The sequence below is a fragment of the Crocuta crocuta genome, unplaced genomic scaffold, assembly GCF_008692635.1.
Source record: "Crocuta crocuta isolate KB4526 unplaced genomic scaffold, BGI_CrCroc_1.0 scaffold58, whole genome shotgun sequence".
NCBI classification, from domain to species: domain Eukaryota; kingdom Metazoa; phylum Chordata; class Mammalia; order Carnivora; family Hyaenidae; genus Crocuta; species Crocuta crocuta.
The window spans coordinates 34,190-55,419 of record NW_027532417.1 but is presented as its reverse complement, the minus strand read 5'-3'; the positions used below and the strand labels follow the sequence as shown (position 1 = coordinate 55,419).

General features: G+C 32.7%; 1 long non-coding RNA gene across 1 annotated transcript in view; it reads left to right on the top strand.

The window, feature by feature from the left end:
* Positions 1 to 21,230, top strand: part of LOC144243856 (uncharacterized) — a 136,023-nt gene that overhangs the window by 85,307 nt on the left and 29,486 nt on the right. Inside the window, exon 3 of the long non-coding RNA XR_013338790.1 lies at positions 2,430 to 2,510. This is a non-coding gene — a long non-coding RNA (uncharacterized LOC144243856). The remainder of the gene's footprint in view (positions 1 to 2,429; positions 2,511 to 21,230) is intronic.

The window sequence follows — 21,230 nt, the reverse complement described above, 5'->3', positions numbered from 1 at the left end:
GTAGCAAGTTCAATTACGTGATGAAAATAAAATAAAATATTCCATTATTTATGTCAAAATTTGTATTATATTAGAATTTACTTATCCTGTCAATGCAGATACTAAGTAAATCATTAATAATTTGAGACCTCACCCATTCCATAATGGAGAAAAATACTGAATCTCACTGTCAAAATCATTCATCCTTTTGGGGCACCTGGGTGGCTTAGTTGGTTGAACATCCAACTTCTGCTCAGGTCATGAACTTATGGTTTGAGTTCAAATCTCACATTGGGCTCTGTGCTGAACACTCAGAGCCTCGAACCTGCATTGGACTCTGTCTCCATCTCTCTGCCTCTCCCCCAATTGTGCTTGCTTTCTCCTTCTTCCTTTCTAAAAAAACAAAACAAAACAAAACAAAAAAACAGTCATCCTTTCTAAACACTAGAAGGCATCTTTAACAATGTTTCTTTTCTGTAGGGGCGCCTGGGTGGCTCAGTCAGTAAAGTGTCTGACTCTTGATTTCCATTTAGATCATGATCTCACCATCTTGATATTAAGCCCTGGGTCAGGGCTGAGTATATTTGAGATTCTCTCTCTCTCTCTCTCTCTCTCTCTCCCCCTTTCCCCCTCTCCCACTGTTCACTCTCTCTCACCCTCTCCCTCAAAATACACAAACATTGAAAAAAAAAAGTGTGTTTTCTGTATCAGTGGATTCCTAAAAGTAATTAAAAGAAACCATCAGAAAACTGAGAGATCTTTATCTATGGTGATTAAGTATTCTGCTATGAAAACTCACACTTGCTTTTAAAATAATGATAATTAATCAAAAATCTAAGGACAGATACCATATGTTTGCACATATAGGAGGATTAGGAAGAATTTAACGGAGGACAATGAGGGAGAAGAAGGGGGGAAACAGTTGGGGGGGAGGGAGAGAGACAAACCATGAGAGACTCTTGAATGCTGAGAACAAACTGAGGACTGATGGGGGTCAGGGGAGGGGAAGGGGGGTGATGGGCATGGAGGAGGGCACTTGTGGGGATGAGAACTGGGTGTTATATACCACTGATTCACCCAACAAACATTAAAAAACACATACTATATTCCAGGCTCTTTGCCTACGCTGAGGGTAGAAAATAAAGACATAAATTAATCATGAATATATATCTTCAAGCTCAATATTAGAGTGAATTCTTAATATGTATAATGAAGAAACCATGGATATCTAATAGGATTCTAAAACTAAATATTTCAATAACAGCGCTTTCCATATTCCCACAGAGAACTGTTCCTGTCTCAGTTAATAATCACGTTGTCCTTCCATGTTGTCAAATCAAAACTACAGTGTCTACCTGGAATCTGCTTTTTTGCACACCCTATATGCTAATGCTGTTGAATGTACTTTCAGAATCTGCTTATAGAAGTGAAGTGCACTGATGTGTGCAATTTACATGAAAAGCATTAAAAAAGTAGCAAGGTTGGTAGATAGATACAAAATGAATAAATAAACAGGTATGTAACAAAGCAAATGTAGCAAAATGTAAATTATAAAATCTAGATGATGGGCTTATGTATGGTCCCTACATAATTCCTTTAACTTTCCTATGTGTTTGAATACTTTCATAATAAAATACTGAGGAAAAATAAATCAATATCATGTTCCTTTTCAAAAGGTGCCGAAGACTGAATCTTCCTCCCAATAACAATTACAGATTCTTGACCAAATATAAAAATTAAAACCATTTCAACACACATAAGACTGATCAAAACTAGATGTAAGCTGGAATGTATGTAAATTTTGAAAACAACATGTCACACTATAAATCTCACTATGACATGAGCACCTGGGTGGCTAAGTCAGTTGAGCTTGGGCTCTTGATTTTGGCTCAGGTCATGATCTCAAGATCATGGGGTAGAGCCCGTGTGGGGCTCTGCCCTGACAATACAGAGTCTGCTTGAGTTCTTTTCCTCTCTCTCTCCCCTCCAACCATCTCTCCCCCTCTCTCCTGTTAGCTAGGCATCTAGATAGAAGTTCAATTAAAAACTGATTGCATTTTGAATAATATAAAAATGAAGTTATAAATACATATACTGGTTTTACTTCAAGTTAGGATGTAGAAATCTACAAAAAAAGATGCTGTTGTCATCTTTAACAAAATCTCCATAATATAAAAGATTCTAATTTTTTATTGAAACCATCAAAAAATTTAGATGACAAGACAATCAGATGAATGAAATCCCAAAGGATGATAAGTCCCTTTGATGTGAGATGGAAATCATAAATTGTTTCATCTATATAAAAGCATGAAAAGAGTAGGAGTCAGCCATAAAAATAGGTAAAGACAAAATATCTGAAATTATAATGAAAGTTTCAAGTCTGAGTGTTGGTGAGTATGACAGATCAGATTCAATGAGATACATTCTGACGTGCTAACTCTTTTCCTTAGGCCTCTTTTGGACGTTCAAGGGAAAAACTGGAGACCAGAAAGGTGATGTGAAAGAGTGACTTCCATCAAACGGCTGTGCAGGTAATGATTAGCTAAGAGGGGAAGACAGGCATGGAAATGACTTGCTACCCAACACATCTTTCCTATGAAGTATATACTAATCTCCTCTTTGGGAGAGGCAAAAACAAATACACAGACAAAACAAACCTTTTGCTGCTTCCTGTTCCGGGCAAAGATCAGGTCAGCCCGCACTGAAGGAGGGTTTTGAGACAAACGTGATCCCCTGTGGGGAAGGAGCAAGGTCTCTTCCTGCCTTTTCCTCTAGGGAAATTTCAGTGGCGGCTAGAGAAGTCTTATGATGGGTGCTGTCCCATCACCAGCACAATTAGGAAAGCTTATCTGCTGGTGGTAGAGACAGGAAACCATTTCAGGCCCGGATCCTGTTCTGAAACAATGCAGTTATTTGCAGCCACTAGGGGACAGGAAGAAAACTTGATAGCATCCAAGATCCCCAACAGACAGAAAGTGAGACACAAGATCTATATTGCCTTCTTCTATGATGTAGGCAGAACACTAAGGATGGAAAAAGAACACTAAAAAAAAAAAAAATGCTGACACTCTAGGCTGCACACTAACTAGAATGCATCAGTGACCTACCACTGGAGATACTTGAAGTCAGATGTATATTGACAGTAACTATAGCAACAACTTAACCCAAATTCAGCCTAATTGCTGGCTAAATTGTAACCACTCATACTAAAGGAAAAGCTGCAGCAAAAGAATGTCCGCTTAGGGAAATAGGTAATATTTATCTGCACCTCGACTGTTCTTTTAAATACAATGTGTGGTGATTAAGCCAAAGGAAGACAGAAAAATATTGTTTTAAACCCCCAAAACAGATAAGTCAAATAAAAAACCCAAATTATAAGATATAATCTTAAACTGAATCACACAAAATACTGTAGAAATAAATAAACCACTTTATTATTAAGGAGTATCTCTCAGATTAGATGTAAAAATCTGCCTAAAACCTGTCTATAGGAAACTCACAAACACATGGAAAAATAAAAGAATGGGAAAATAATTCATACAGACTGTAGTCAAAGGAAAGTTTTGGTGGCTCTGTATATGTTGACAAAATAGACTTTAGAACAAGGAAAAAGAGCAATGATTTTAAAAAAGTATATTGTTTCATAAGAAGATAATTACATCAAGATTCCACTACAGTCCTAAATGTTTATAAACCTAGTTAAGTCATCAAAATCCATAATGCAAGTGAAAAGAACTAAAAGGAGAAACATACAAATCCATACTTATATTTGGAGATGTCAACACTAATTGATAGAACATATAGACAAAAGAATATTGAATATTACAGACTTACACAATACTATCAACAAATTTACCCTAATTGATATTTTTATAACACTCCACATGACAACAGTAGAATACATATACTTTTCAAGTATACACGTAACATTTACCAAGTTAGCCTATACTCTGGGCTATGTAACAGGTATTATCAAATTTGAAGAGACTAAAATGAGGAGAGCCTGGTGGCTTATTCAGTTAAGCTTCAGACTCTTGATTTCAGCTCTGGACATAATCTCATGGTACATGAGATCAAGCCCTTGGTTTGGCTCTGCGCTGACAGCTGGGAGCCTGCTTGGGATTCTTTCCATCTCTCTTTGCTCCTCCCCCACTTGTGAGCACATGCTCTCTCTCTCAGAATAAACAAATGCTTATTTTTATTTTATTTTATTTTTTAAACGTTTTATTTATTTTTGAGACAGAGAAAGAGCATGAACAGGGAAGGGCCAGAGAGAGAGGGGGACACATACTCTGAAGCAGGCTCCAGCCTCTGAGCTATCAGCACAGAACCCTGCGTGGGCTCAAACCCACCAACCATTAGACCATGACCTGAGCCGAAGTTGGACTCTCAACCGCTGAGTTACCCAGGCACCCCCAGAATAAACATTTTAAAAAGATTAAAGAGACTAAAATCATACAAATTATATTCTTGACCAACTATACTACAAATTTATATACAATGCAATATATATACAATGCAATATATATTATATAAGTTTATATGTATTTATATATAAGTATATATTATATATAAATGTATTTAATATTTACATATAAGTACATTTATCAACTTATTTATATATAAGTACATATATAAATACATTTATTATCAATATGTTATAAGTAAACTATAAATATACCATAAAACAATATAGGAAATTAGAATATATTTTGAAATAAATGAAGATAAAACAACATGAATTTGCATGGTACAACTAAAACAGTGCTTAGAGGAAAAAATGTAGCATTAGATGTTCATATTATATGTAAACAAAGGTCTCAAATCAATAAACACCACTTTCATATGCTAATAAAATACAAAATTAAGTCCAAAGCCAGGAAAAGGAAAATAATAAAAATAAAAATATAAAACAGAAAAACAATAGAGAATAACCAATGAAAATAAAAGCTAGTTTTTATAAAGTTCAATAAAATTCCTAAACTCCAAAAAGATAAAGAAACTTAAAAGATGTATACATTATTAATATTAGGAATGAAAGAGTAGAAATTACTAATATTGTAAGAACAGTATAGAATATAAATATTATCAAAACCTTGTTTCACTAAATTAAACTTTTTATGAAAGATTCCTAAGAGGCTGCAACTAATCCATGTCACTTAAGAACAACCTGAATGTCCCTATAGCCATTTTTAAAAAAGTAAATGAATAAATTTAAGAGAAAAAGTATTCTCACATAATATACTTCAGGTCCAATGACTTCACTATCAAATTCCTTCACACTTTTATAGATATAAAATATATATTACTAATTCTATAAGTTGTCTATCACAAAGTAGATGATGAATGGCCAATACCCATGGCATACTATGGGAACAAGATTATGCTAAGACTATATATCATATATATGCAATATATATTGCAATATATATATATATATATGCAATAATATTTAGCTTTCAAAGTAAAGGAAATTCTACAATATGTAACACCATGGATGAATGTGGAGGACAGCCATAGAGAAACAAATACTTATTTGTTTGATTTCACTTATTTGAAATATCTAATATAGTCAAGTTCATAGACTCAAAGAATGGAATAGTGGTTGGCTGCGCCTGTGGGGAGGGTGGAATGAGGAATTACTTATTAATAGACACAAATTTTCACTTAGGCAAGATGAATAATCTCTAGAGGTATGCTGCACAACACTGTACTGATGGTCAACAATAATGTACACTTAAAATTTATTATCACATTATATCTCATATTAAATCTTACCACAATGAAATGTTTAAGAAATGAAAGGAAATGACACCATAAAAAAAATAAAAATTATATATGAATGGCCAATGCATTTAAAGATGCCTAACATCATTATATACCAGATAAGTATAAGTAAAATCACAGCATGATGCCTCTGGAAAGCTCCTATATGATTGAGGGAATTAACATCAATCATGATATCCTCAACAATAATATATTAATGATTTGAGAAAGCATTAGTCCATTTTTTTAATAAAGCATATATTTACTAACCTGCATTTTGCCCCAGAATAATGAAAGCATTTTTTGTCACAATAAGCATGTGTTCAAATCTACTCCATTCATAATACTTAAATACTAATGTTCACCAACTAGTCCATGAACAAGTGAATTATAGGGTATTGACCCAATGGAATACTGCTCAGTAATAAAAACAATACACTATAAATACATATGACAGCATCAATAAATCTTAAAAGATTCTTAACGGGCTATATAACTTACTGTTCTGTTTACATGAATCTGTAGAAGATATAAAACTATGGTGACAATAATCAGTGTGCTTTTATGTATTGGAAGTGGGAAAAGAGGACTGACTTTGAAGAGGCTTAGAAAACATTTTAGGGTCATCAAAATGCTCTTTGACTTTTTGATCACTACATAGCTGTTCCATGTGCAATAGACTGAATTTTTTGTCTCCCCACATAACATATGTTGAAACCAAGGCCAGATTATGATGGTATTTGGATGTGGGGACATAAAGAGGTCATTAGGTCATGAGTGTAGAGTGCTCATGCATGAGATTTAGTATCATTATAAAAAAGTCTCCAGAGATCTCCCTTTCTCCTTCTTTGATGGGAGGATGCAACATGAAAATGGAAGTCTATAAACCAAGAAGCAAGCCTTTAGCAAACACTGAATCTGCTAGCATCTTAATCTTAGCCTTCTAAACCTCCAGAATTATGAGAAATAAATTTGTTATATATAAGCCACCCAATCTATGGTGTATTTTTAAAGCCTCCAAAATGGACTAAGACATGTATCAAAAATCATTGTACTGTGTGCTTTTAAAGAAGTAGAGTTTACTGTACATAAACTGTATTTCAGTAAATAAGACAACACACATTTCAAATATTATCAGAAATGTAAAATATTTAGGAATTTAGCCAACTACATGTAAGAACTCCACAATGAAGATGGGATAATTTTGCAGCATAAAGAAAATGTTGAAATAGAGAACTATACCATGTCTGTAGTATATGGAAAACCATATTTTATTTTATTTTATTTTATTTTATTTTATTTAAAAACCATATTTTAAAGACATAAATTCTCGAGGTGCCTGGGTGGCTCAGTCAGTTAAGTGTTTGACTTTGGTTCAGGCNCTCTCTCTTTCTGCCCCTCACCTGCTTGCACTTTCTCTGTCTGTCTCTCTCTCTCAAAAATAAAAAAAAACAAAAAAAACAAAAAAAAAACAAAAAAAAAACTTTAAAAATGTGAATTCTCATCAAATTTTTGAATTGATGCAGTCAATTCCCTATCAAAATCCCTCAGAGATCTTAAAAAGATTGAATACAGAAAAGAATGTTATTTTTAAAAAAAGTAATGCTGGTACAATGAGATATGTACTTAGGAAAAATAAACCCTTCATGATAAGCAAAGATGAGTTCAGTACAAATCATAGTTCTAAATTAAAGAACTAAAACATTAATGATTATCAAATAAGGCAAGGAGTATACTTTGTGTGACCTTTGGGTTGGTGCACTTATCTTAGAAATTGTCAATCAGTCATTAATTAATTAAAATTAATACCTTACTGGATAAAGCTTATTCAGGAACTTACTGTATTATCTTTGCAACTTTTGTGTAAAGGCAGAATTATTTCCAAATGATATTAATAAAAATAAAGTTAGAGGAACATTAAAAAATTAAAATGTATTATACTTAATCAAAAGTCATCATTAAAAAGGTAAAGCACTGTCTGGGAGGAAATATTTGTAATACATATAATGGAGTAGGAGTCACATCCAGAATATCTGAGCAACTTCTACAAGTCAAGAGAAAATTAATCCAGTGAAGAAGCACAAAAGACTGAAGTATTCCAACAGAATATTTATAACTCTCTTAAAGCAAGTAAAAATGTGCTCAATGTCATTACACTTCCTGGAAATGCAAATAAAACCCAAAAGGAGATACCACTGAAAAACCAATAGAATAGGAAATGTTAAATAAAAAAAAAAAAAAAAAAAAGGCTGACAAGACCAAGTTTTAGTTAAGATATATAGTAACTGGAGACCTTGTACATTGTAAACATTTTACAAAGAATGTGAAAAAATGTTTGGTATTTTCTTATATAGTGAAACATATATCTACTCTGACCTAGCAATTGTACTTCAAGAGAAATCAAAACATATGTTCATAAAAGAGCTGTGCACCAATATTCATAGATGTTTTATTCATAACATCCCTAAATTGGTCAACATGAGAAGAACAAATTAAGCTACACTTTATGCAATGGGATACTATTCTGCAGTTAAAGGGGCAATCTATTTTTACACACAGTGATAGGACTCTCGAAAACAATGCAGTGCTACTGAAGTCAGATACAAAAGAGTGCCTGCTATATTATTTTGTTTGTATTATACTATAGGTAGAAAAATACTAATTAATGGTGATGACAGAAATTACAATGACAGTTTTCTATGTTGTTGGAAGATGAATAGTGGTAGTCATGGTAAATGAATAGAAACGGGATTTTCTTGGTGATGGAAATTTTATGTATCCTGAAGGAGGTGTTTGCACACTGCATATATTAAATAAACCAAGTTCTCATTCAACCATGAGCTAAAATAACAGTGTATTTTTTACAGATACATCATATTTTAATATGTGATCATTTTAGAAAAAATATATGCCCATAACTCAACCACTAGTCAACACTTCTACTATTATCGTCTCTTTCTTAAAAAAAAAAAAAAAATTGCAATCTCTTATCTCCCTTCTTGGGTGCTTGCAACTCTTATGCTCAGAATAGTGCCTGATTTACAGTATATTCTCAATGTTTAACATATCAATGATTCACTAATAAATCATTTTAGTACATTTTTATTATGTTTTCCAAACCTCTAAAAACTGTTTTAATGTTTATTTTTGAGAGAGAGCTCAAGTTGGAGACAAGCAGAGAGAGAGGGAAAAAGCATGGGATTCTCTATCACTCTCTTTGCCTTACCTCACTGCTTGTACACACCCACTCTCTCAAAACAAATAAACATTAAGAAAAATGTAGACATTATGTGAATATAGATACATTTAAAATCTTAAAATTACCAAAATTCTAGATCTGCATATCAATCAAATCACCACTGCCAAAACAGGATATATTGAATCAATATAGGTTCCTTTAGTTATTGGTTTGACCATCATCTCTCTGAGGATTATACTTTAAAAGTCCATGTGAAAAGTAAACTAAATAGTATACATCCTATTTTCTGATACAGACACATTCAACACAAACCTACAAACATATCTAAAAGTCTGTAGAATATATGCCAAAATGTTAATACAGATATAAAAAAAACTATGGGTGTTTGATTGAAATATAGGTGCTTTTTTTTAGTTTTTAATGTATTCCTACATTTCATCAATATTATTACCACACTTATAAATTTAAGACTATTTTAGTTCCTATTCAATAATCCATAATTATACAAATATAAATTGTACAACTGGTTTCTGTGATGCTTAAGTTATTATTTCAAGAGTAATAGTTACCATTTAACTCAAGACTAAATAAAGGCACCCAGAATAACATGTTCTATAGAGGGGATGCTTACCAGTATAAGTTAAATAAAAAATCATAAACCTAATTTCTAACTCAATTCTATAAAGTATATTCCTACATATTCTATATGTATTGATTTCCTAGTACTGATTAAGAATTAATAATTTCAATGTTATGTTTCAGTTCAGATAAATTACCAATGACTAGAACAATCCTAAAGAATCCTATATTTTATGCTTAGAAAATATAATTAAAGATAAACTCATATATTTAATGAAAGAAACATTTACTATTATGACCTATCATTAAGCATGCCTGAGACTGAGTTAAATAATAAGAAAAAAATCATCTGTTAAGGGTTCAGAGAATAATGTTGGTTTGTGGTAGCTACTGCAGCTAATTTCATGTTTTATAAAGACTTTATTTTAGAGCAGTTGAGTTTCAGAGCAAATATGAGAGAAATGTATAGAGATTGCCATATATACCTTGCCCTTACATGTGTATAACTTCCTCATTATCAATATCACTCACCAGAGTGGTACACTTGTTACAATTGATGAACCTACATTAACACGTCATAATCAGCCAAAGTGCACAGTTTACATTAAGATTCAGACCTGGTGCTTTACATTCTATAGGTTTGAACAAATATATAATAACACATATCTATCATTAAAATATCATATACAGGATGCATAGATTTATACACTGCCCTAAAAACCTTACGTGCTCTGCTCTGCTTCTCCCCTCCCCAATTCCTAAAGCCACTTATGTCTTTATGTCCTGTTTTGTCTTTTCCAGAATGTCATCTATTTGGAATCATACAGTATGTAGCTTTTTCAGATTGGGTTCTGTAATGTAGAATATGCATTTAAGGTTCATGTCTTTCCATGCTTTATAGTTCTCTTATTTTAGGTGCTGAATAATACTACATTGACTAGATGCACCATGGATTATTTGTTCATTCACCTATTTAAGTATATGTTGGTTGATTACAAGTTTTGGCAATTCTGGATATAAATATCTGCATGCAGAGTTCTGGGTGGATTTAAATTTTTAACACCTTTGAGTCCATATTAAGAAGTATGATTGCTGGATCTTATGTTAATAGTATATTTAATTTTATAAGAAAACATCAACTATCTTCCCAAGTATCTGTACCATTTTCCATTCCCATCAACAATGAATGATTGTTCTCACCGCTCTACATTCTCACCAGCATTTGGTGAAATATCAACTCAGGTGATATTAGTTATGGTGGCAGAACCCAACAATTTAGTAAAAATTTGTTAAGGTAACTATATTTTTTAATAATGATTTCAAAATTTTAGTAACTTGGAGTTAGCATGTTAGTATATTAACACTCTACAAGTTAGTTTTCTTCAGCATCTTGATGAGAAACAATTTGCCAAAAAACAAATTGAATTGCCTTTCATTAAACGGTTATAAATGCTATTTTAAAATTTCAACTGAATGAGGATGCTTATCTGCTGCCACAACTGTGATAGTGCAATTAACTTTAAACTAAACCCTTTGTAAAAGTTCTTGTTAAAGATATTCATTTAGGGACGCCTGGGTGGCTTAGTCGGTTAAGCGTCTGACGTTCACTTAGGTCATGATCTTGCGGTTCATGGGTTCGAGCCCCGCGTCGGGCTCTGTGCTGACTGCCAGCTCAGAGCCTGGAGCCTCTTTCAGAGTCTGTGACTCCCTCTCTCTCTGACCCTCCCCTGCTCACGCTGTCTCTCTCTCTCTCTCTCCTAGAAATAAATAAAACATTAAAAAAAAAGATATTCATTTAAACCCTCTTCTGTTTTGGGTGATTTTATACTGACATTTAATTTGACTAGAGATATTCTCAATTTTGTAGAGAAGTGTGCTTTTCCTCCATTTTGGATTCTCTGGATAGTATGCATTCTCTCTGGGTTAGTAAAATTCAAGTAAGGATGAACAAATACATGAACCGAGACCTAGGAGATATAATCTGATAGAGAAAGGTCAATTTGGCCCAATTTAGGAGAATTCCACGTGCCATCATACTGAATAACAATGCCTCAGATTGGACAAGAAACAGCTTTTTCAATTTCCATTAACCTCTGAATAGTTGGTCAAAATAAAAGACACAAAAACATTCAATAGAATAGTTTTTGCTCAAATTTTAGTAGAAACTGTTTTCTCTTGAGATCAAAGTAAAACTCATTAATAATGCCTATGCTAAGTATTATTTTCTCAAATCATCCACAAGTGACACCTAAGATAAAATATATGGATAATATAGTAGCAATTTTCATCATTGCCTACTTATAAAATATTAATCAAGAGCATGGAAAGATTATTTTGTGGTTTTCATAAACCAATGAAGACCTTGGAGGATTACCATTGAAAGGCAGAGTTAAAAGATGCATTTGACACTGCACACATGCCATTTAAGACCCTGTAATTTGTAATGGTTTACATGAAAACATTAGTATATATCAACAAATATAGTTGTGTTTATTTAATATTTATGAAAAATAAATACTGGGAATTTTATTTCTCCAATTTGTAAGCCAGATTTCTTTTGACAATTATATCAAGAAAAACTTCCAAGTTTTTATTTTTGAATACTGATTTTCAATTGTACTTTGTAGGCATTACTTTACAGACAACCATCTGTTTCATTCTAAGTTTCCTCATATCCAGTCACAAGGCAATTATGCTATCAATAGACAATTCTTTTTCATGGGAAAAGATTTTAAAAACAGCTTTAAAGTTGAAGTTGCAAGCGGTTGTTGAAATATAATTTACATATAGTTCCCCATATTGCAAACTGTGAATTATTATTTTAAAACCTCAAAATATAGATGTTTTTAATATCCTCTATGATGTAATATAGCTGTCATTTAAAAATATTTTTAGCCTGAACACTTAATATTTTTTTAGCCATGTAAACAGTGATGTTTTCAGAAACTGAAAGTGAGTTATTAAGATCATACAAACGTGTGCCCACAAACACCCAAGGAAAATAGCATTTGTTTGAAGTTTGGTCATTTGAATAAATTATCTATGTAATAGTTTTATTTTTGCCTTTATAGGCAAGATATTGCCACCTTAAAAAGCACTGAACTTATTAGACATCTTTAATCTCTTTGAAATTTTTCACCTTTACCCAGAAACTTTGTTGGGCTCCATTATACAAAAAGAGACCACATATTTGCGGTTACAAGGGTTAGCAAATAAAAATACAAGACACCCAGTTAAATTTTAATTTTGAATCAATGGATAATTTAGTGTATCTCTAATACTGTGTGGGATACCCATATACATGCGGTTTTTGGATACATTTATGCTAACACATCAGTTACTCATCTTAAATTCAAATTTAACTGGATGTTCTGTATATGATCTGGCATCCTACTAACATTAGAACATATATGCTGAGAGCATTAGGGTCATAATGTTTGGCTAATAACCAGTGTCTAACTGTTGTGTTTGAAGAAAAAATCTGCCATCTGCATTCAGAGGGCTGGATCCTATCTATCTGAGGACCAGACAAGGGGATTAGTGTTGTACCTCAACTTCTTTCCAAACTAATCTCTGAAACTGGAATTCAAATCCATTCCTGGTGCAATAGTTTATACTCATTTCATTATTCCATGTAACATTTTTCTAGGATGGAAATAATTCTTGAGCACAGATTTCTTCTGTAGAGAGCCGGTTGTACCCCCAAGGTGGTGGTGTATGCAGTACCTGTAAAGGAGGATGGAGGGACACCAAGTTACTCACTTTCTCCAAGCTGTGACTTAACCAGCCTATCATATATTTAAAATTAATAGTATTAGAGTTAGATCTTTAGCAAGTGTGATAGGGGAATAGGAAATTAGATAAATAGTGTTTCCCAAATGTAGCTGCTCATAAAAATTTGGGGAGTTCATTTTTTTTTTTTAATATTTTTATTTATTTCTAGGAGAGAGAGACAGCGTGAGCAGGGGAGGGTCAGAGAGAGAGGGAGTCACAGACTCTGAAACAGGCTCCAGGCTCTGAGCTGGCAGTCAGCACAGAGCCCGACGCGGGGCTCGAACCCACAAACTGTGATATCATGACCTAAGTGAAAGTCGGACGCTTAACCGACTAAGCCACTCAGGCGTCCCTGGGGAGTTCATTTTTTAATAGATACTCTTGGGCTTTACTATGTGGAGTATAATTCAGTAGGTTTGTATTAATAATCTTTAGTGTTGCTTTGTTTTAATAAGTTCTCCTATAAATGGCATTTGGGAATTCCATGTAGCCCAAATCCTTAATATTAGAAAGAACTTGAATATAAGCAAAGATAAATTGCCCTCCTAAAGGTTTAGAGGATATAGAGATGGGAATAAAATCTGGGCTTTCATATTCCTAGAGTTTCCAGGACAGCCATGTCCTGTTCTACGTTCTGGGAGAACAATACAAAATTAACATTAGGCATTCTTAAATCCAATGTCACCCTGTCACCACAAAGTTACTACATCATTTGTATACCAAACTTTAATTAAAATTATAATTATCTTCCCTTGAAGATTAACCTAGAAGCAACAATCTTTTTATGATTCCCAGAGAATCATGCATTTCCAGAAAAATGACAGTTGTCATGGGGAAAGTCTTTGGGGGAAGAAACTGAGTAGGTTGGAAAGGTGGAACAGACTGTATTACTTAATTCTGCAAGATTACCCAATTAGGATGGAGATGCTTATGCAATCACTGCATCCCATGAAAGGTGAGGGCATATGACATTGAGTAGGAATCAACAAGTTAAATGTTACATAATGGGGCTGGGAAAGAGATGACTAATTTTAGGCCAATTTAACCTAGTTCAACCGTTTCTGAACCTGGCAATACTAACTTTTTACATAATGAATAATTACCGTTATCTAAAGAATCTTATAATTTTGGGCATATTCTGATGAAGATGATGAATCCTATGCATGCTAACCATGAATATAAATTTTCAGGTGACAAAAGGGGCTTTCCCCCATTTTTCCTTTTGGAGATTGAGAGACACTACTATGAAATTATGGTATTTGTGACAGAGGAAGAAGTACAAAGAAAGAGAGAATAAAAGAGCATTAACTATGCAAATTACCAACTCCACTGCTTTAGGATAAATGATTGGGAGGAATATTTTCTGAGTCATCTCAGATCAAAAGAGAATATATGTGTGTTTTCATTATTAACACAGCTTAAAAGACATATTTAATAACATGTGAATGGTTACAGTACATAGTATACAAAAAATTTACCAAATGTAAGGCAAGTCAAATAAAAGACATGAGGTATCTTTCCAATTGTGCTTTTGCAGATAAAATAACAATATGGGTATTACAATATAAGGGAACACTTTGTGGGGCTTTTTTTAGTACAACTATTGTCTTCCTTTGATTCTTCAAAATGAATAACATTTTGTGGGAGTGAGAATCACTGTCATTTTTGTCAGGTAACTATCCAACGTCTTCTGGTAAAATGGATATTATCTTTTCTCCATTTAGAAATAAAATTAAAATATTCCTGTTTTTGAAAGAAGTGTTTTCCCTATCACAAGCTAGAAATTATTTCAATGTACTATCTGCAGAATATCTTGCAATGGAGATCTTAGAATGAAGAAAGCATTCAACTTATCCACCTTGGAGAGTCCCTGGTTTAGGCAACTTACTTGACTGTGTGAAGGGTAATAGGTCTAATTTGAATGCCTATCATGAACGAGTCATTAAGCAAGATGGCTGAAAAGTGAATCTAAATCCAGGTTAGATATATACCATTTTAATATAGACCTGAGTTCCTTTCTGCCCCTTAGAAACTTAAATTATTTATCCTTTTCATGCCTAAGGTTAATAATTTTAAACAGATTTTAATAATCAATCTTCCCAAGAATTATAATAATTTAATAAGATTTGATAATTATAAGAATTTTAATAAAATTGTAAGAATTACAAAGAACATAATAGAAGACTATTCTATGTAAGTATATAGAATATTCTCTGTGTATAGAGAGGTATTTAATAGATAATATATCACATAGTATGCACTCAATACTTATAGCTATTGTTAAGTTGGGTATGTTTATTTCTGAAATATGTGTGATTTAGTAACTATATTGGCACCTATAAGGCTTGCCAAAAGAAGCAAGCTGGGATGGATTGAAATTGCCTACTTAAAGCTAAACTTTAGGGAAGATACTAAAGAATCTCTAAACCCCATTTCCCTTGTGAAACTAAATGAAAATATAACTTATACAACAGAATTGTTGTGAAAATTCATGGGCATAGATAATGTGAAATTTCTTAACATATTAGTATACACCCATTAAATATACATTTGTATATTTACAGTAGTAAATTTTTCTTGGGACGAATAGAAAAAAAAGTTCAGTGTAAGATCAGAAACAACTCAAAGAAAAAAAGATGTCTGGGTTTATCTGGATTCATCACAGGATTTAGATCTAGATCAAGATGGATCCTTCTCAGAAAGGTCATTAATTCACCAAGATATTCCTGAGATCTTTAAATTGAATTTTCTCTCCTTGATTAGCTGGCATTTTGGGGATCTCTATTTTTCTAACTATAAGATATATGTCAAGGAGATAATTAAGCAAAGAAAACCTAAAAGTCTTTGCTCATAACTCATGGACTAAGATAATGAATCAGTGATTAATGCTATACCATTTTCTAGCAGAAAGAACACTCCTGCAATACTCCAAAGAACCAGAATTAGCTTCATATTCTCTTACAAGAGCTCTGGCAGGCCCTGGCCACCTAAGCTGGCTGATGTGTCACAAGTACTTAATGAATTTTGGTTTAATAGAAGAGCTTTGCGTCTGGATCCAGGTCTGGTTTTGGCTTTCAATGGACTTTAGATTGTCTTAAGAACTTGTCACTAATTCTTAAGATCACAATAGCATGAGTCTCCACTCTGTCCTAAAGAGATTAAAATGCCAAATGTTTAACATTTCCCCTGTTTTACTGGGGAATTTGCCTTGTTGAGCTAGTCTTTCAGTTTAGGAGGATGTTTATAAAGGGAATTTGCATTGTTACATATCTATTGCTATAACCCTATATGATGCTTTTATTTTAAATAGAGCAGTATGATCAGTAGTAAATAGTTTCAGTGGTAACATTGAACAATTATAATATTTGGTAATTCATGTTTTGGGAATAGAGTAACTTTTGAAAAATTGTATATACTCCATTAAGAAAGGAAAGTCCAATTTAGAAAACATTTGTTGACAGAATTTGCTGCTTTTAAAAATCTGAAATTGGTTTAATTTCCTCCTTTTGGTTAAGTATCATTTAATTCCTTTGATGAAATAAATTTCCTGGGGTGCCTGGGTGGCTCAGTTGGTTAAGCTTCTGACTTCGGCTCAGGTCATGATCTCACGGTTCCTGGGTCCTAGCCCCGCGTCGGGTTCTGTGCTGACTGCCAGCTCAGAGCCTGGAGCTGTTTCAGATTCTGTATCTCCCTCTCTCTCTGATCCTCCCCTGCTCACGCTGTCTCTCTCTCTCTCTCTCAGAAATAAATAAAAATATTTTAAATAAAATTTAAAAAATAAAGAAAATAAATTTCCTGAATGAGTATTATCACAACAGAACACATTACTTACAGGAAACATAGGATTTATACTAGTTGAAATTTTAAAAATAANAGAGCCTGTTGTTAGTAAACCAGAAGTTATTTTTAGAAAAGAGTTTATTTCTGTGGAAACAGCAGAAATTTATGGCCAGAAAGACAAATGTTACACTTTTACACTTTCAAAAGCAAACTTTTTATTCTTTATGAAATATTACAGGCAACCCTCCAATTTTGGAAATGCTTGGTGACTGACCCAAAAGATGTTTTAGAATAGTCAGCCAGTCAGTCAGTCTGTCTCTCTGTCTCTGTATGTCTCTGTCTCTCTCTCTCTCTCTATATATATATAAAATGCTTTATCAATATTATATATATATAAAACAATATCAATTTCTGCGTTTATTTTATTAAACACCTATACACACATTCTCTCTCTGTCTCTCTCTCTCTATATGTGTGTATATATATATATATATATATACNCCAAAAGATGTTTTAGAATAGTCAGCCAGTCAGTCAGTCTGTCTCTCTGTCTCTGTATGTCTCTGTCTCTCTCTCTCTCTCTATATATATATAAAATGCTTTATCAATATTATATATATATAAAACAATATCAATTTCTGCATTTATTTTATTAAACACCTATACACACATTCTCTGTCTCTCTCTCTCTATATGTGTATATATATATATGTGTATATATATATACACACACACAAATATGTAATATCAAATACACTATCCACTTCTGTGTATACATTATTAAACTCATGCTTCCTTTGCTGTAATTACATTCATTATGTGTACATGCAATGGCTACTGAAGCTCTAGGAAGAAACCACATGCCTAGACTTTTCTGTGTTTTTCTAAAATTATATATAGTCAGTGTTTGCTGTCCTTATTAACTGCTGACAGGATTTTAAAATGACTGGCTATCTAGATTTGCAAAGGCACCTTGAAATGAGCTGTTTCAACTTCATTCTCCTATTTTTACTCAGATCCTTCCTGGAAAATGACATCTCTATTTATTGCTGTGGTCCCAAACAGAAAATTGTATTCTATGGCTTTCTTGCTTACAAAAAATTTGATAACTTATGGCATTTTAATGCTGCATATTTGATTAATCCATCATTTACTGGGTTTGAGATCAGAGTAAGAACATATCCTACCCCGTCACTCTTCCCTTCAACTTCTTTAGCCACTACTGAAATCATAAAAATCATTTTAATTAATTTTCTGACCTGTCAGAATTTATGTAAAATTCTAAATTTGTATTAATTCACTTTTTCTTTATAGACTTTCCTATTCAGTCCCTTAATTATTCAAGTATTCTTGCTTCATTCTAGAAATATGTGGGTAAATTATACATAATTAAACTTTTATATTACAGTATGTAAAATGTATAGTTAAATATAGTTAACTGTGGTTATATAGTTATATTCTGTTTATATACGGTGAACATAAATCTACACATCACACACTCTGCAAATAATATAAGTAAATATTTTCCCAAGTTTCTCACACACTCCTAGAGAAAAACATGCAACTTCAACATAATATAATGCATAGAAAAAAAACAGAAGAATTGACAGGCTTCAAGAAAAGTTTCATGGGAAATTACATCTGTATCTTTATAAATATATGAGATATCTAACCAAAAATTTGTGGACAAGGTTTCCCTGATGAAGGTGGAGCATGAAGAAAGGCAGAGTGAAACAACTCAAATGTTGAATGGATAAACAAGATGTGGTATACACCTAGAATAAACTCTTATTCAGCAGTAAGAGGGATAAAGTGCTGATACATTCTACAACATGGATGAAGCCTGAAAACATTATGCTAAGTGAAAGAAGCCAGCCTCAATAAACTACATATCATACACTATCATTATTGGAAATACCTAGAATGGACAAATTTATAGTGATAGTGATAGAGAGCATATTAGTAGTAGTCAGGGGCTAAGGAAGAGGTAAATGAAGAGCGACTACTTAGAGGGTATGGAGTTTCATTTCATTTCAGATGAAAATGTTCTGATATTAGATAATGGTATAACAGCACAATACTGTGAATGTACTAAAAGCCACTGCATAATATACTTTAAAATGGTTAAAATAGTACTAGTATATTATATAAACTTTAGCTCAATAAGAAAAGAAAGGCAAAGAAATGTGAAATAGTGTGATGAAGTTTTGTTACTATAATGTGGTAAAGGCATAAAATAATCACTTTGCCCGTGATATGAGATATTAAACACATTTAAAAGTTAATGAATAACAAAAGGAACTTTTTGAAGACCTTGCAAAATATGTTGAGTTTGACCTAAATCTTGTCTTTTAAAATATTTTATTATTTATTCTTGAGTGTGAGTGAGGGAGGGGCAGAGAGAGAGGGAAACACAAGGAGAAGCAGGCTCTAGGCTCTGAACTTGAACTCATGAGCTTAACTGACTGAGCCACCCAGGCATCCCAAATTTGAGCTAAATCTTAAAAAGGATTGTGTGTCAATAAAGGTCTAAAATCAAGAAAGTGGCATTTTCAGATTTAATATTTGATATATTCACTGTCATTTAAGACATCAGGAGAAAAGTCTTTGGAAAAGTTTAAGGGTGGAGCATTATTCTAGTTGAGAGATGATGAGGTCTAGTACTAGAACAAAGGCCACTGGGTTGTAGGAGAGGAAAAATTTACATTCAGGGAATGTAGCATCTGTAAGAATCAGTTGTTTGCCAAATATATTCACTGTTAAGAGGCAGTCCTTGTCCTCAAGGATATTACTTCCCATGAAGTCATGTTGATTTTTGCTATTGTAACCTAGACTAATGAATGACAAGACTACCTACACTACAGTATTTTATCTATGCATATATTTATGTATTATACAGAGAGTATAGGACATTTTTTTAACAAACATAATTTTTTCCGTATGTAGATATCTTCAAATGGGTAGCTGAGATGCAACAACCAGAAATAATCAATTTTCAATTGTCTACATTACATTCAATGCAGTTAATTAGTGTTTGCGAGGCCATTCACCCAGGAAGTTAATAAACTGTTTCCATACTTATCTCAGTGATCTTTATGTTTTCCCAATGCATTTCCATTTTATTTTTCTGGCATATGGATAGGAAAATAAATAAATTTGAGGATATCTGTCTCTCCATAAGGGAACAGCAGGGATAATAGAGAGAAAGTCAGAGAAAATATCATATTAAATCAACTTTGATATTCTGAAAGAATTAATGCACTTTTGAATGTAAGTAATATACACTCTTTGCACTTTTAGAAACAGAGTTACTTTTTGAAATAAAAACATATTGAATAACCATCCAGAATTATAAATATGGTATCTGCCTGGGCATCAGCACACAAATAGAACACTAAAGAAATCGTATTCAACTTTATTAAATGCATTTTTTACCCAAGATGAAGTCTCTATGACCCTCTATACTGTAATTCACATTTGAGACAGCTGCACTTTGCCTTTTTTACAAAACAAACTATCAGACGATAGTGATAACAAAATGAGATGGTGAACACATCATCTTCCACAAAACAGAGTCAATTACTCCTGGCTTTGTATATGAAAAAATATGAAAATGATAGTATCTTTCACTACCCCATTTCAAACCAGCTAAGGCAAAACAATTGCAAAAAAAAAAAAAAACTATTCTGTTCTGAGAAACAGAAAGGAAAATTTGCAAGAGAGATGTTGCTTTAACTACTTATTAAATTCACTTTCACTTTCAGGATCAAGCATTCATTTTATAATAAATGCTCAGCTATTTAATTCACTAAAATACATTAGTAACTTTACAACTAATGTTTCTTAAATTTTTCATTTGTATTAAGTGAGAGGAATTTTCAATTGTACATATGAATCATTTATGATTTTGTTTTTCTCATTAAAATATGATACGCAGTTTGATGTTTAGTTTATACAACTTTATGTCTACAGTAATTACACTAGAGAGATTATAGAATTTTATGGCTGGGATTACTTTAGATATTGGCTAATATGCTCATTATCTTACACTCCCATTTTAAATATTAGAAATCTGTTGAAGAATGTTTAGCTAGGTTTTGTAAGCCACCCTTGCATTTTATATGCTAATAAATGAATTCATTGATCATTAAAA